At 43.1% G+C, this 14,034-nt stretch overlaps 1 protein-coding gene across 1 annotated transcript in view; it reads right to left on the reverse strand.

Moving 5' to 3' along the window:
* The window catches only part of LOC126239361 (phospholipase B1, membrane-associated-like), a 194,653-nt gene that overhangs the window by 87,377 nt on the left and 93,242 nt on the right, over window positions 1–14,034 (reverse strand). The gene's annotated exons all lie outside the window — the stretch shown is intronic.

The following is a 14,034-nucleotide window of genomic DNA, read 5'->3' on the forward strand; positions in this document are numbered from 1 at the left end:
CATTCGTGCACCCAGGTTCGTCGTTGAGTACACCATCGCAGGCGCTCCTGTCTGTGATGCAGCGTCAAGGGTAACCGCAGCCATGGTCTCGGAGCTGATATTTCACGCTGCTGCAATCTGTTCGTGCAGATGGTCGTTGTCTTGTAAACGTCCCCATCTGTTGACTCAGTGATCGGGACGCGGCTGTACGATCCGTTACAGCCATGCGGGTAAGATGCCTATCATCTCGACTGCTAGTGAAACGAGGCCGTTGGGATCCAGCACGGCGTTTCGTATTACCCTCCTGAATGCACGGATTCCATATTCTGCTAACAGTCATTGGATCTCGACCGACGCGAGCAGCAATGTCGCAATACGATAAACCGCAATCGCGATAGGCTACAATCCGACCTTTATGAAAGTCGTTGACGTGATGGTACGCATTTCTCCTCCTTACATTACGCATCACAACAACGTTTCACCAGGCAACGCCGGTCAACTGCTGTTTGTGTATGATAAATCGGTTGGAAACTTTCCTCATATCATCACGTTGTAGGTGTCGCCACCGGCGCCAACCGTGTGTGAATGCTCTGAAAAGCTAATCATCTGCATATCACAGCATCTTCTTTCTGTCGGTTAAATTTCGCGTCTGTAGCACGTCATCTTCGTGGTGTAGCAATTTTAATGGCCAGTAGCGTACTTTTGGAGCCAGTTTTGCAATGGACATTCGAAAAAAAAAATGAGCCGAAGGCTGTAAAATGAAAGACACCGAACTGACCGTAATGCCATTGCCTAAGGAAGAAGATGCTGAGGCCCCGAACTCGCCGGTAGAGGGACAAGGACACACATCCACGTGACGACAGAGTGAATGTGTACATGCGTCGACCGCCCTTTGCCCTCACTAGTGCCGAAAACCGAGTAATAAAGGCTTCAAAAGAAGAGAAAAGAGGCATGCTGCATTTCCTTACACCGACAGGAGTGCGTGGAATGGAAATTCAACGAAGAATGGTACAATTGTATGGAGAATACTGTATGTCCGTTCCAACTCCGACGTTCAATCCCACCTCTGGGGCAATGGCTGAAAACGTAACTCGGCGGTCTTCAGTAATGAGAGCATCCTACGGCTAGACGACAGTATTGGAAATATGGTGTAGCTTTCTAGATCTCGCGTCATTAGCCAACAACAACCGTCCTCCTTCGAATAGCTTTTGCCTCTCCTTGCCCCTTGCAAAAATGGTTCAAATGGCTCTGTGCACTATGGGACTTAACATCTGAGGTCATCAGTTCCCTAGAACTCAGAACTACTGAAACCTACCTAACCTAAGGACATTACACACATCCATTCCCGAGGCAGGTTTCGATCCTGCGACCGTAGCGGTAGCGCGGTTCCAGACTGTAGCGCCTAGAACCGCTCGGCCACACCGGCCGGCTGGCCCTTGCAACGGACATGCAATGTTCATCCTGTCTTTGTATCATTCTTTGATGGATCTCTGTTGCCCGCACTCTTCCGCTGTCAGGAAAACGCTCCACCCCTTTTCTCTTCCTTTAAAGCCTCCATTTTCCAGTTTTCAGCGCGACTGAGTACAGTGGACGATCGACGCGTGCGTTTGCTCACTCTGTCGTCACGTAGGCGTGCGCCCATGTCCCACAAGCGGCGGGTTTGGTGCTTCAACGCTCTGATATGGACCACATATTCTTCCGCAGGCGATGGCCTTATGATCCCTTCAGCGGTTTTCATTTCACTGACTCAGACTTGTGTCTTTGTGATTGCACGTTATATTTTGCGACCTGTAATTATTTAACGAGTGTTTTACTGAGTTTAGTGTTATTTGTGTAAGCGATCATATATCACTGGAACATCTACCAATTGGCTGAAATATGTTGAACCACTGCTAAGAAAGAAGTAAATAAATACCATCTAAGTCCTTCCGATTTAATTTCTCCAGTAATCTCAAAAATTTTAGAAAAGTAACACACAAGCGCCTTCTTAACAACCTGGCTATGAATAATTCATTGTCTAATTGTCGAAGACAATTTTTGTTTCCAAAGAGTTCCTATATTGAGAAGGCTACCTAAAAAAAGCGCAGTTATGTACTTAATCCGTTAGAAAATAAATTACGGGCTATTGAAGTATTCTGTGCTTTCCTCCTCCCTCTCTCTTTGCACATCACCTTCTCACCTCTTCCACTGTTCCTCTCTCTGGCCATCTCCTCATCTTTCCTTCCTCCGTTCATTTACTCCAACCCCTGTGTTAATTTGCTCCTTACTTCAATGTCCATCTTATCCTCCCCTTCTCTCTGCCCGTCTCCTCCTCTTCTCTTTCTCCTGTCGTATCACAATATCCTTTTATCGGTCTACTAGCTCTGATCAAATGTGCATCCGGAAACCTCCAAGTGGACATTAATATGGGGTGTGTCCGCCCTTCGGCTTTATGACGGCACCAACTATGCTGGCCACACTTTCAGCGAGGTGTCTGAACGTAACGGTAGCCCATTCTTCCTCGGGAGCCAAAACCAGAGAAGGTGTTGACGTGAGACGCTGGGATCTGGAGCGACATTCTTACTCATCAATTGGTTCAAATGGCTCTGAGCACTATGGGACTTAACATATGAGGTCATCAGCCCCCTAGAACTTAGAACTACTTAAACCTAACTAACCTAAGGACATCACACACATCCATGCCCGAGACAGGATTCGAACCTGCGACCACTGCAGCAGCGTGGTTCCGGACGGAAACGCCTAGAACGGCTCGGCCACAGCGGTCACCTGTAACTCATCCCAATGATGTTCTTTTGGTTTCAGGTCGTCACTCCGGACACGCCAGTCAGTTTCAGGTATGTCTGTGCTTTTGTCTGGAAACTATTCCCTCAAAGATACTGCTTTATGACAGTGTACATTGTCATGCCGACAAAAACAATCATCACTTTCTGTCTGTTCTTGGTACTACGCAGTACTCGTTGCTGGAACATATTTGTATTGTCATGTCTTTCCCACTACAATTTTTTATGCGCAATAAAAGGACCACAACCACGAAAAACTCCTCAATAACACAACACAACCTCCTTCATACTTCACTGTTGGCACTTCACATGATGGCAGATAACGTTTTACAGGCATTCGCCACACTCAAACCCTTCCATCTTATTTCCATAGGGTATACCGTCATTCATCAGCCAACGGCCTTGCCGCAGTGGTAACAACGGTTCCCATCAGATCTGCGAAGTTAAACTCTCCCGAGCTGGGCTTGAACTAGCATGGATGACCATCCAGTCTGCTGAGCGCTGTTGGCAATCGGGGTGCACTCAGCCCTTGTGAGGCAAACTGGGGAGAACTTGGTTGAGAAGTGGCGACTCCGGTCTCGTAAACTGACATATGGCTGGGAGAGCGGCGTGCTGACCACATGCTCCTCCATATGACGCCTGTGGGCTGAGGATGACGCGGCGGACGGTCGGTACCAAAGGGCCTTCATGCCCTATTGGGACGGAGTTTAGTTTTATTACCGTCATTCATCACCCAATACCTCTTGTTTCCAGTCATCTATTGTCCAGAGACGTCGCTCTTTATTCAGCCTCAAGCGACGCTTTGCACTGACTACAGAAATGTGTGGCTTATGAGGACCTGTTTGATCATTACAGCTTATCCTTTTTGAATTCCCTACTCACTGTCATTGTGCTAGCTGGACTGTTGGTAGCACTCGGGAACTCATAAATGATTCCTTCCCCTGATTTCATGCGGTTTTTTACAGTCACCCTTCGCAGTGCTCGAGGGTCCTAGTTCGTCATTACATCAGAGCTGCTTGGTCTTTCTTTAGCTGTGGTTGTTCTTCGTGTTTCCACTTCACAATTACATCATCAGCAGTCGACTTGAGCAGCTTTAGAATGGTTGAAACGTATCAGAGGAATCTGCTACTCAGGTGACATCCCATGATTAGCCCACATTCGACGCCAGGGAACTATCCTCACCGACGCATTCTGCTGTTACTGCTTGTCTATTCACAACACTGTACTCCCCATCTCCTTTTCTACTTGTGGGTACACCTCTCGTGGCATCTAGTGATCAATTTCGCATTACATAATCCTGCCTGTGTTTTAGGTCAGAAATTGTATTGCATTGTTCCCCATGTCTTGTAGTATGTCAGACGCTCGTATTAACACCTTCCTGGAGCCATAACAACTCCTACGTGGGACTCAAGATGGTTTCCACCACCACCGAGTATGTGAAACAAAGATTCTTCAGTATGTGAGAACTCGGAAGCAGCAGAGATCGATTGATGCCATGTTTCTTGACTTCCAGAAAATTTTCGACACAGTTCTAAAACGTCGTTTAGAAAATATGTGCACATACACAGATCAAATGAAGACTTCCTTTGTCTCTCTTAATGAGGAAGCATCATCAGAAGCAAAAATAGCGTATGTCTAACTTAAAAGTAGTGTGATGAGACCACTTTAGCAAATGCACTCCTTGGATTTGCTGCTGGATCCTGTTGAGCGAATCCCGCAATATTTCGTCGATAGCACTGTTCGTCATCTCCAGATGGTGGCGGCTGCTGCTGTCACTGCTACAAGACACGACTGATGACTGTCGAGCGGTGTCGTCGGTATTTACCAGGCAAGGTCCGGCCCCGGTAGCTGAGTGGTCAGCGTGACGGAATGTCAATCCTAAGGTCCCGGGTTCGTTTCCCGGCTGGGTCGGAGATTTTCTCCGCTCAGGGACTGGTTGTTGTGTCGTCCTAATCATCATCATTTCATCCTCATCGACGCGCAGGTCGCCGAAGTGGCGCCAAATCGAAAGACCTGCACGAGGCGAACGGTCTACCCGACGACGCTTGCAGTTGGAGGAAAGCGGCGCTCCTAGTGGCCCCTACCGGGAGCCGCTGAAAGGTCTTCCGCACGAGCGCTGTGGGCAACGACTGTGCTGCCGGACGCTCCTGTGGTTAAACACTGAATTAAATCTCAAGAGTGCGCTGCATCGAGTCATGGATCGTAAGTTACTGTTTCTTCTGTTTTGATTTAATGGCAGCCAATGCTGGATTCCAGGCCTCGCTTAATTGAAAACCTGCTTTTCTGTTCATAAGACTGTCCGTCGTTACGGGTATGTACGACGCTCCTTAAGAACACAGTCCCAGAAATATGATGCTGAGGATAAAACTTCAGTCTTCTTGTGAAACATGCGATGCCTCGTGTCCAAGCAACGCTCCACTACCGCTGATATATGAGGTTGCCCAGGCGTGTGTGGTGATGATGTTCAACACAACGATCTTGCACAGTTCTGCATGTCCGTCCAATATAAGATTTCTCACATTGGCAGGGGATCTCATACACGCCACGTTTACTTAGGCCAAGATCATCTTTGACTGAACACAACCGATTCCTCAATTTTGCTGATGGCCGAAGAACACACTTGTTGTAGTGTTTCTTGAGGATTCTTTCTATTCTTGAAGACACGCCGCCGAAATACGGCAGGAACGCCTCGGCATCGTCGTTTAAATCCCTGCTCTGAACCTGCTTAGAATGGAATGCATAGCGTATCTGTCAAACAGAATAGCCGGTCTGTTGGAATATCGTTCTTAGGTGTTGTAGCTTATCATGCCGCCTGTGCGTTTCTGAGACCAGAGGTTCTACGTACCAAAAAGCGAAAGACGCTACCGCATTGTGCAGGACGATGGCAGCTTGCGGTCTACAAATATAACTCTGTCTGAGTTGGTTTTCGGTAGACACTACGTCCCAATGCACCGTCGGCTTTTCTTCTAACCATGACATTCATGAATGGTGAAAGGTGGCTACACTGAGCCACAGCGCCAGAGATCGCTAGAGAGCATTGTTCCGCCGCCTCCACGGGAAGTCATTATTGAGATGTGCTAGAAGTCAGTGCTTGTCCAGGACTCGTAGTAGTCAGTTCGTGTTCAGATGTGCTAGTAGAGAGTGCTTGCTGAGATGTGATACTGAAAAATTCTTGTTGAGATGTTGTAATAGCGAGTCGGTGTGGAGATATATTGTAATAATTTGAGTGCTTGTCATCAATATATGAAGGTAACGAAACTTGATTTATTTTTCATTATTTCCATGTTTTAAATAATGCGTCATTACAGGTTCAGTCAACAAAGCATCTGGCTTGTGTTCTTGGATTAGAGTGTAATTGTGGTTCTCTTGAGTAATTATGGTATTTTTATTTCCTTTAATTAATTCAGTATAAATGTTATTTAAAAATTCTTGTGTTGTTGAAGAAGAACCGTGCCAGATGCGTACGTTGAGTCACACTCCCACACACAGAACAGTTACTCTTGTGCTTGTTGTTGCGTTGGTTTTATAGTTGCTGGGGACTTAATTAATTAATTGTGTTAATGAAAATTTCCATTTCATTCCTTGTTGTTGTTCTAAGCAGTCAGATAGCGTAATAATAACAGTCAGGGCCAACCGTTTACGAGACTTCGTAACCGGACAGACAGCTGCTAAAGCAAGAAATCAAAATCATTTTCATTACATTTAATTAAGCCCCCATGCAATGGTAAGATACTATCTTTCTCCACTTCCATGGTGAACTGTATATTCGGATGGAGCGAGTTCAGATGCCGGAGAAACACGGGTAATGTCTCTATTCCGTGGGACCACGCCCCCAACTGTATCGTCTACATACCGCCGGAAGCAGGAAGGTATGAGACTTGCTGACTGCAGTGCTTTTTCCTCAGTCTTCCATAAAATAGTTGAGCACCATGGGAGCCAGGGCTTCCCATGGCGACACCGTCCACTTGTTCCAAATATTGGTTCCTGAATAAAATAAGTTGAAGTAAGCACGTGTTTAAACAATGCCACTATGTCTCTCACAAACTTGCTACTGATAAGCACTAACGAGTCCTGCAGAGGCACTTTCGTGAGTGAAGACATAACGTCAAAGCTAACGAAAATATCCGACGATTATAGCTTAAGTGTCTACAGGCGACCTGTGAAGTTCTCTGAATTCTGGATATGATGGTTACATTTGCCTCCGAGGGTCCCCGTCAGTGAAGTAAGATATTTATCCAGGAAACAGGTTGGGGCTTCATTGCTGAAGAGAAGACCCATCCTTTTGTATATTCGGTAGGCTGCATAGTTCTGGCGGAACTGCAGCCTCTTGTTGCAAACTATTAATGGCTTTAGTTATAACAGAATTCTTCTTGAGAAGGTGTAATGTTCTTCTGTGGAGCCTGCCTGTCTGATCCCCTCTTACTTGTGACAATCATGGTCGTCGAGCAGTGCCTCTATCATCTTTGCCCACAGCGCACGGGCGGAAGGCCTTTCTGCGGCTCCTGGCAGGGGGTCACTATGAGCGCCGCTTTCGTACAACTGCGAGCGTCTTCCCAAGTACGCATATTGCCTATCCCTAACCTGATAAGTCAATGTCGCTGATCGATTATCGTCAGCCGTCTCTTGTAGCAGTGACATCAGGATCTATCCCCAGCAGTCGATTTGTTCGGTCCAGTGGTTCGTTCTACTAATGGTTTTGCGTATATTTTCGTAGCAGTGGAATTAACATCAAAATATGTGTGTTTTACACCTTTACGCAAAGCAACAGCTCGTTCAGTATCTAACGCTTTCAACAAACATTTTCTTAAAGAAGTTGGTCATGTTGACAAGGTTATATCAGATAATGGATCACAGTTTCGCTCTAAAATTTGGCTTCGTACTCTACGGCGTCGTAAAATTAAACCAATCTTCATTTCACTTTTTCACCCTCAATCTAATGCTTCAGAGAGATGGATGAAGGAAATCAATAAATTGTGCCGTCTTTATTGTCATCAGAATCACAGAACTTGGGATCAGTATCTTCATCTTTTTCAAAACATTCTGAATGAACTTCCTAATGATTCAACTTCTTTACCGCCTATACTGATATTAAAAAATAAAGCACCGATAAATCGCATTTCTGAAATCGTTTCTTTTCCGCCTTCACGGAAACTGCGGCATTCTGAAGTTGTCAACCTGGCTCTACAAAATATTGCATCTGCGGCTGCTAGAAGAGAGAAATCAGCTAAACGTCCTGGTCGTTTAAAAATCTTGTCAGTTGGTCAGAAGGTGTTAATTAAGTCTCATCGTTTGTCTCATAAAGGAAAAGGCTTGTGTCGCAAATTTTTTCTGCTTTATAACGGTCCATATAGAGTTCGCAAAATTATTCATGATAACACTGTTGAAGTAGAAACTGTTAAATCTCGACGCTCTAAAGGAATACATCATATATCAAACGTTAAAATTTTTGTGGAATGACATACTTGTGAGAAACTAATAGCTATACGTAAACATAGAGAGAGTACAAGGATACCGCGCTGTCTTTGTCGGCGGCACATACTCAAAGCAACAGTCAGTCTGCGCGCCGCACAAGGCAGTCGTTGACCGCAAACAATCACTTCCTACGTCACGCGCCTACAGCTGATCGAGCGCTCAGTGCGAATGCACTAACAGACGTAAATAAATACACAGTTTAATTTCTCCGAATAAATTCTGTATAAAGCTATGGTGACTTCATAAATTATGTTATTAACGTTCAGTATTTTTCAGGATACGGTTGTATAAAATATTTAAGACCTTCAGGTAAATTCTGTGCGTGTCCGACGTTAAGACGACTTGCTTTGGAGAAAATTTTCAGGAAGAAGGTCATTTCGAAGATGAAACTAATAAACTAAAAAGGGTAACTATTAATTGAGTTTATTTTTCAGGTAACATAATTTCACTTAGGTACGTACTTTAGACGTAATTTGCTGCTCGCGATTACGTGACTCATACTTTGTGCTAAATTTTATGTTCTATGAATTTACTTGTGAAGCGACGTGCTTGTGTACATTTACTGATTTTGACAATTATTGATTAATGAACAGTGTTATTACTTGCGTATATTATGCATCGCTTGGCTGCTATGCTTTTTCACTGACGTCATATTTTTTTTATTATGTGCCAGCTGTGCTTATTTATTTAAATTATAATTGTCACCTGATTAATTGTGCTGATGTGGTTAGATATGTAAGTTACACTTTGTGATTTATCTGCTTGCGCCTTCATGTTTACTTATTAAGATTACATATGAACATTTATTTGCTTATGTCGATGCGATGCTAATGACCTGTTTATTGTGTAAGGCATGTTTGCTGCTGTGCGTATGGATTTCACATTTACACATTTCTGTTTTGTTGTCATAACTACTCTTCAATTTAGTATATAGTAATGCTGATATACTGTGTACAAACATAGAGACTAGGTTACACTATGGTATTAATTGTAGATTGTTCGCTTGGCAGAGCCTTGTTATAGGGATTGTGCTGCATCCACTTGTTGACATTCTGTTCTCTACTGGTATATTTACTCGCTATTGCATGTTTTGCTTACGCTCAGTGCCTTATATTTTTAAGATAAGAAAATGAACTGCAGTAATTCTACGAACGACATTAGTACAAGAAAGTCATAGAAGTCACATGAGCTGAGGTTTTATGGAAGCTGTATAAATTTATGCTAATAGGAAGGAAGCTAACGACATGACAGACCAAAACTAGGTTTAGACCATTGACAGTATTACACTCCATTTTCGTGAGCAATTGAAATAGGAAGTGACACTTGACACAAAAAATACTCCACATGTTTGCTTCTGCTATGATTCTTGAAGTGGTGTACACACTGTGTAATATTATTATCATTCACACTCCGTAATCGTACTTAATTACTGAGAGTTATTCGAACTAAGTCTGTTAGAGGTCATGTATGCATTTCTTTTATTTAATGATGGACAAGGAACCAAAATGTATCTTGTAATTTATAATGAGTAGAAAATTTGGGTCAGATGGATTACACAGAGGTGTGTGTGGACACTGTGTCTTCGGATTGTATGGGATGATGAATTGGTTTGGATTAGGATTTTATCTGTACTTGTTCGAGGAGACTGACTAGAGGAAAGAGTTGTTATGGAAGTGAAATGATATTGGTGCTGAGGTTTATATGTATCGACGTATTATTGAGGTATTGAGATTAGGTGAAGTAGATGATTATTGGAGTTTTCGTGGACAAAAGGTAAGGCAAATGATATTGATGATCGACGTATTGAAAAGGTATTAGTGAAGTATTGAGATGTTGTGATGCTAATGATTATTGGAGTTTTGGTGGATAAGAGGTAAAGTAAATGAGGAGCATATTGTTTTTGTTGGTTTATATGGAACAAGGAGGATGAAGATGGCAGACTAGAACACTAAAGTAGAAAGAAGATTGCCTACACACACACTTTGTTAAATCAATAAGCAGTATACACTTTTTTTTAAGAGAGGAAGTATTTGCATATCTTGGCTCACTGACAGTTGTTCAGCAACAGTACAATTTGATCTGGCTTGGCAAACATTGGTCTTGACATGATGACTATGACGTTGACTAACTATTATTGACTGTTATACATTGCTGCCACTACTACTTGATACACATGATGAACATAAAATTTTGACAGAATTGCATTTACACAGTTAACACTATTCAATTACACAGTAGCACTAATGTGGATGAAAGATGAGTGAGTGTGTTTTGTGTGTTTTCCTTTTATAATCCCAGAGAAATGATCCCAACCTATCTCCTAAATATTATTTCACTTGTTTGTTGTGGCTTGCACTGACACCCATAAATATTATAGGTTAACTGTTATTGTGTACTGTAATAGTTAATGTGACAATTAATTGATATCATTTGTGTGTTTATTATGATTTGTATGTTTAGTGTAAGAGCATTGATTATATTTTGTTAAAGAAATTGTATGTGCATTCAAACTATTGTTCATGACTGAACTGTCTCAGTAGTTATGGTGAATAGAATGGACTGTTACTTGCACCTTTTCTACATGATTGGTGCTACAAGGATATGTTTAATTTCTGCTGATGAACTGTGTGATCAGTGATTGTAAAAAAATTATGGACTGTTACTTGTACCTTTTCTACAATATTGGTGCCACTAGGACATGTTTAATTTCTGCTTATAAACTCTGATGAACAGTGTGATCAGTGACAGTGTATTTTATGGAACTGCTTCTGCTGAGAAATGTGACTTGTTGCTGTGTGTACCTGCTCAACATTGCTGGGTACCACTGATGGACTGCTTCTACTGAAATGGTGTTACTTGTTGATGTCTGCACCTGCTCAACATTGCTGGGTGCCACTGATGGACTGTTTCTACTGAAAAGATGTCACCTGTTGCTGTGTGTACCTGCTCAACATTGCTGGGTGCCACTGATGGACTGCTTCTACTGAAAAGATGTCACCTGTTGATGTCTGCACCTACTCAACATTGCTGGGTGCCACTGATGGATTGCTTCTACTGAAATGAAGTCACCTGTTGCTGTGTGCACCTGATCAACATTGCTGGTGCCACTAATGGACTGATTCTACTGAAATGGTGTTACTTGTTGGTGTCTGCACCTGCTCAACATTACTGGGTGCCACTGATGGACTGCTTCTACTAAGATGATGTCACTTGTTGGTGTCAGCACCTGTTGACCATTGCTGGATGCTACTGCTGGAACTATCAACTGCTTATTCTTGAGCTATGGAAAGCGTTTATGTGAATATTTGTATAAACTGATTTTTTGTGTATTACTGTTTGTGGATAGTTATGAGACTGTTACCTGCACATATTCGTCATTGCTGACGCTATTGATTGAACTGTTTAACCATATAATACTTGTGTAAACTGTTATGTAAAGTCACATGTATGAAAGAATTTGTATTGCTTACTGTATTTTATATATTAGGTTATTGAAAGGTCAGTGCAAAGCCAAAATTTTATCTAGTTATATGATATTTACGTATTAATATTATCTTTTATTTTTGTCTGTATTTTTTTGACGAATTTGGTGGTATTTTCACCACCAATGCTGGCAAAAATACCATCAAATTCTAGCCGTGGAGGAAGGGCATATGAAAGGTGGCTACACTGAGCCACAGCGCCAGAGATCGCTAGAGAGCATTGTTCCGCCGCCTCCACGGGAAGTCATTATTGAGATGTGCTAGAAGTCAGTGCTTGTCCAGGACTCGTAGTAGTCAGTTCGTGTTCAGATGTGCTAGTAGAGAGTGCTTGCTGAGATGTGATACTGAAAAATTCTTGTTGAGATGTTGTAATAGCGAGTCGGTGTGGAGATATATTGTAATAATTTGAGTGCTTGTCATCAATATATGAAGGTAACGAAACTTGATTTATTTTTCATTATTTCCATGTTTTAAATAATGCGTCATTACAGGTTCAGTCAACAAAGCATCTGGCTTGTGTTCTTGGATTAGAGTGTAATTGTGGTTCTCTTGAGTAATTATGGTATTTTTATTTCCTTTAATTAATTCAGTATAAATGTTATTTAAAAATTCTTGTGTTGTTGAAGAAGAACCGTGCCAGATGCGTACGTTGAGTCACACTCCCACACACAGAACAGTTACTCTTGTGCTTGTTGTTGCGTTGGTTTTATAGTTGCTGGGGACTTAATTAATTAATTGTGTTAATGAAAATTTCCATTTCATTCCTTGTTGTTGTTCTAAGCAGTCAGATAGCGTAATAATAACAGTCAGGGCCAACCGTTTACGAGACTTCGTAACCGGACAGACAGCTGCTAAAGCAAGAAATCAAAATCATTTTCATTACATTTAATTAAGCCCCCATGCAATGGTAAGATACTATCTTTCTCCACTTCCATGGTGAACTGTATATTCGGATGGAGCGAGTTCAGATGCCGGAGAAACACGGGTAATGTCTCTATTCCGTGGGACCACGCCCCCAACTGTATCGTCTACATACCGCCGGAAGCAGGAAGGTATGAGACTTGCTGACTGCAGTGCTTTTTCCTCAGTCTTCCATAAAATAGTTGAGCACCATGGGAGCCAGGGCTTCCCATGGCGACACCGTCCACTTGTTCCAAATATTGGTTCCTGAATAAAATAAGTTGAAGTAAGCACGTGTTTAAACAATGCCACTATGTCTCTCACAAACTTGCTACTGATAAGCACTAACGAGTCCTGCAGAGGCACTTTCGTGAGTGAAGACATAACGTCAAAGCTAACGAAAATATCCGACGATTATAGCTTAAGTGTCTACAGGCGACCTGTGAAGTTCTCTGAATTCTGGATATGATGGTTACATTTGCCTCCGAGGGTCCCCGTCAGTGAAGTAAGATATTTATCCAGGAAACAGGTTGGGGCTTCATTGCTGAAGAGAAGACCCATCCTTTTGTATATTCGGTAGGCTGCATAGTTCTGGCGGAACTGCAGCCTCTTGTTGCAAACTATTAATGGCTTTAGTTATAACAGAATTCTTCTTGAGAAGGTGTAATGTTCTTCTGTGGAGCCTGCCTGTCTGATCCCCTCTTACTTGTGACAATCATGGTCGTCGAGCAGTGCCTCTATCATCTTTGCCCACAGCGCACGGGCGGAAGGCCTTTCTGCGGCTCCTGGCAGGGGGTCACTATGAGCGCCGCTTTCGTACAACTGTGTGCGCCGCCTTAGAGGCGGGTGACCTTGAACGGGACTTAGCCGCTGAGCGAGGCTGCTGGGAGCCGCGGGCCCTAGTATTACTAGGCCCGCGGCGGGATAAAATCAAGTTGCAGTGAATGGGTTGCGCAACTTCCGGCGGCTGATAAGGCCAGCGCTGTGGTCTGGGCGCGCTTCCTGTTTCTGCGTCAGTCGACTGCAGGCAGCAGCACGCAGCACACAGCCATGCCGTACCGCCGCAGAAGATACTCTAGGAGGAGCAGAATGCCTGTTTACAAGACTGTTTTAAGTTTTGAGGAGACACCAAATGCAACCTCTCAAACTGAGATATTAGCAGGGCCAATTACATTTGTTGGCTGTAAGATTACGTTTTCTTGTACTACAAATGAAGTAGTCACAGGCAATTCATGGTTGTCTGTTGCTTTGGTAAGAGGAAGTGACAAACCTTTGCAGGGATTGGAGGCTTACTATGACAGAGACATTATCTGTTATAAAACATTTGCAATTGGTGTTGTTGGAGACAGAAATTATGGTACTTGTGTTGTTACAACGGACAAGCCATTCTCTTTGTATACAAGGAATAGAAGGAAAATTAA

This window comes from Schistocerca nitens, chromosome 1 (genome assembly GCF_023898315.1).
Source record: "Schistocerca nitens isolate TAMUIC-IGC-003100 chromosome 1, iqSchNite1.1, whole genome shotgun sequence".
NCBI lineage: Eukaryota > Metazoa > Arthropoda > Insecta > Orthoptera > Acrididae > Schistocerca > Schistocerca nitens.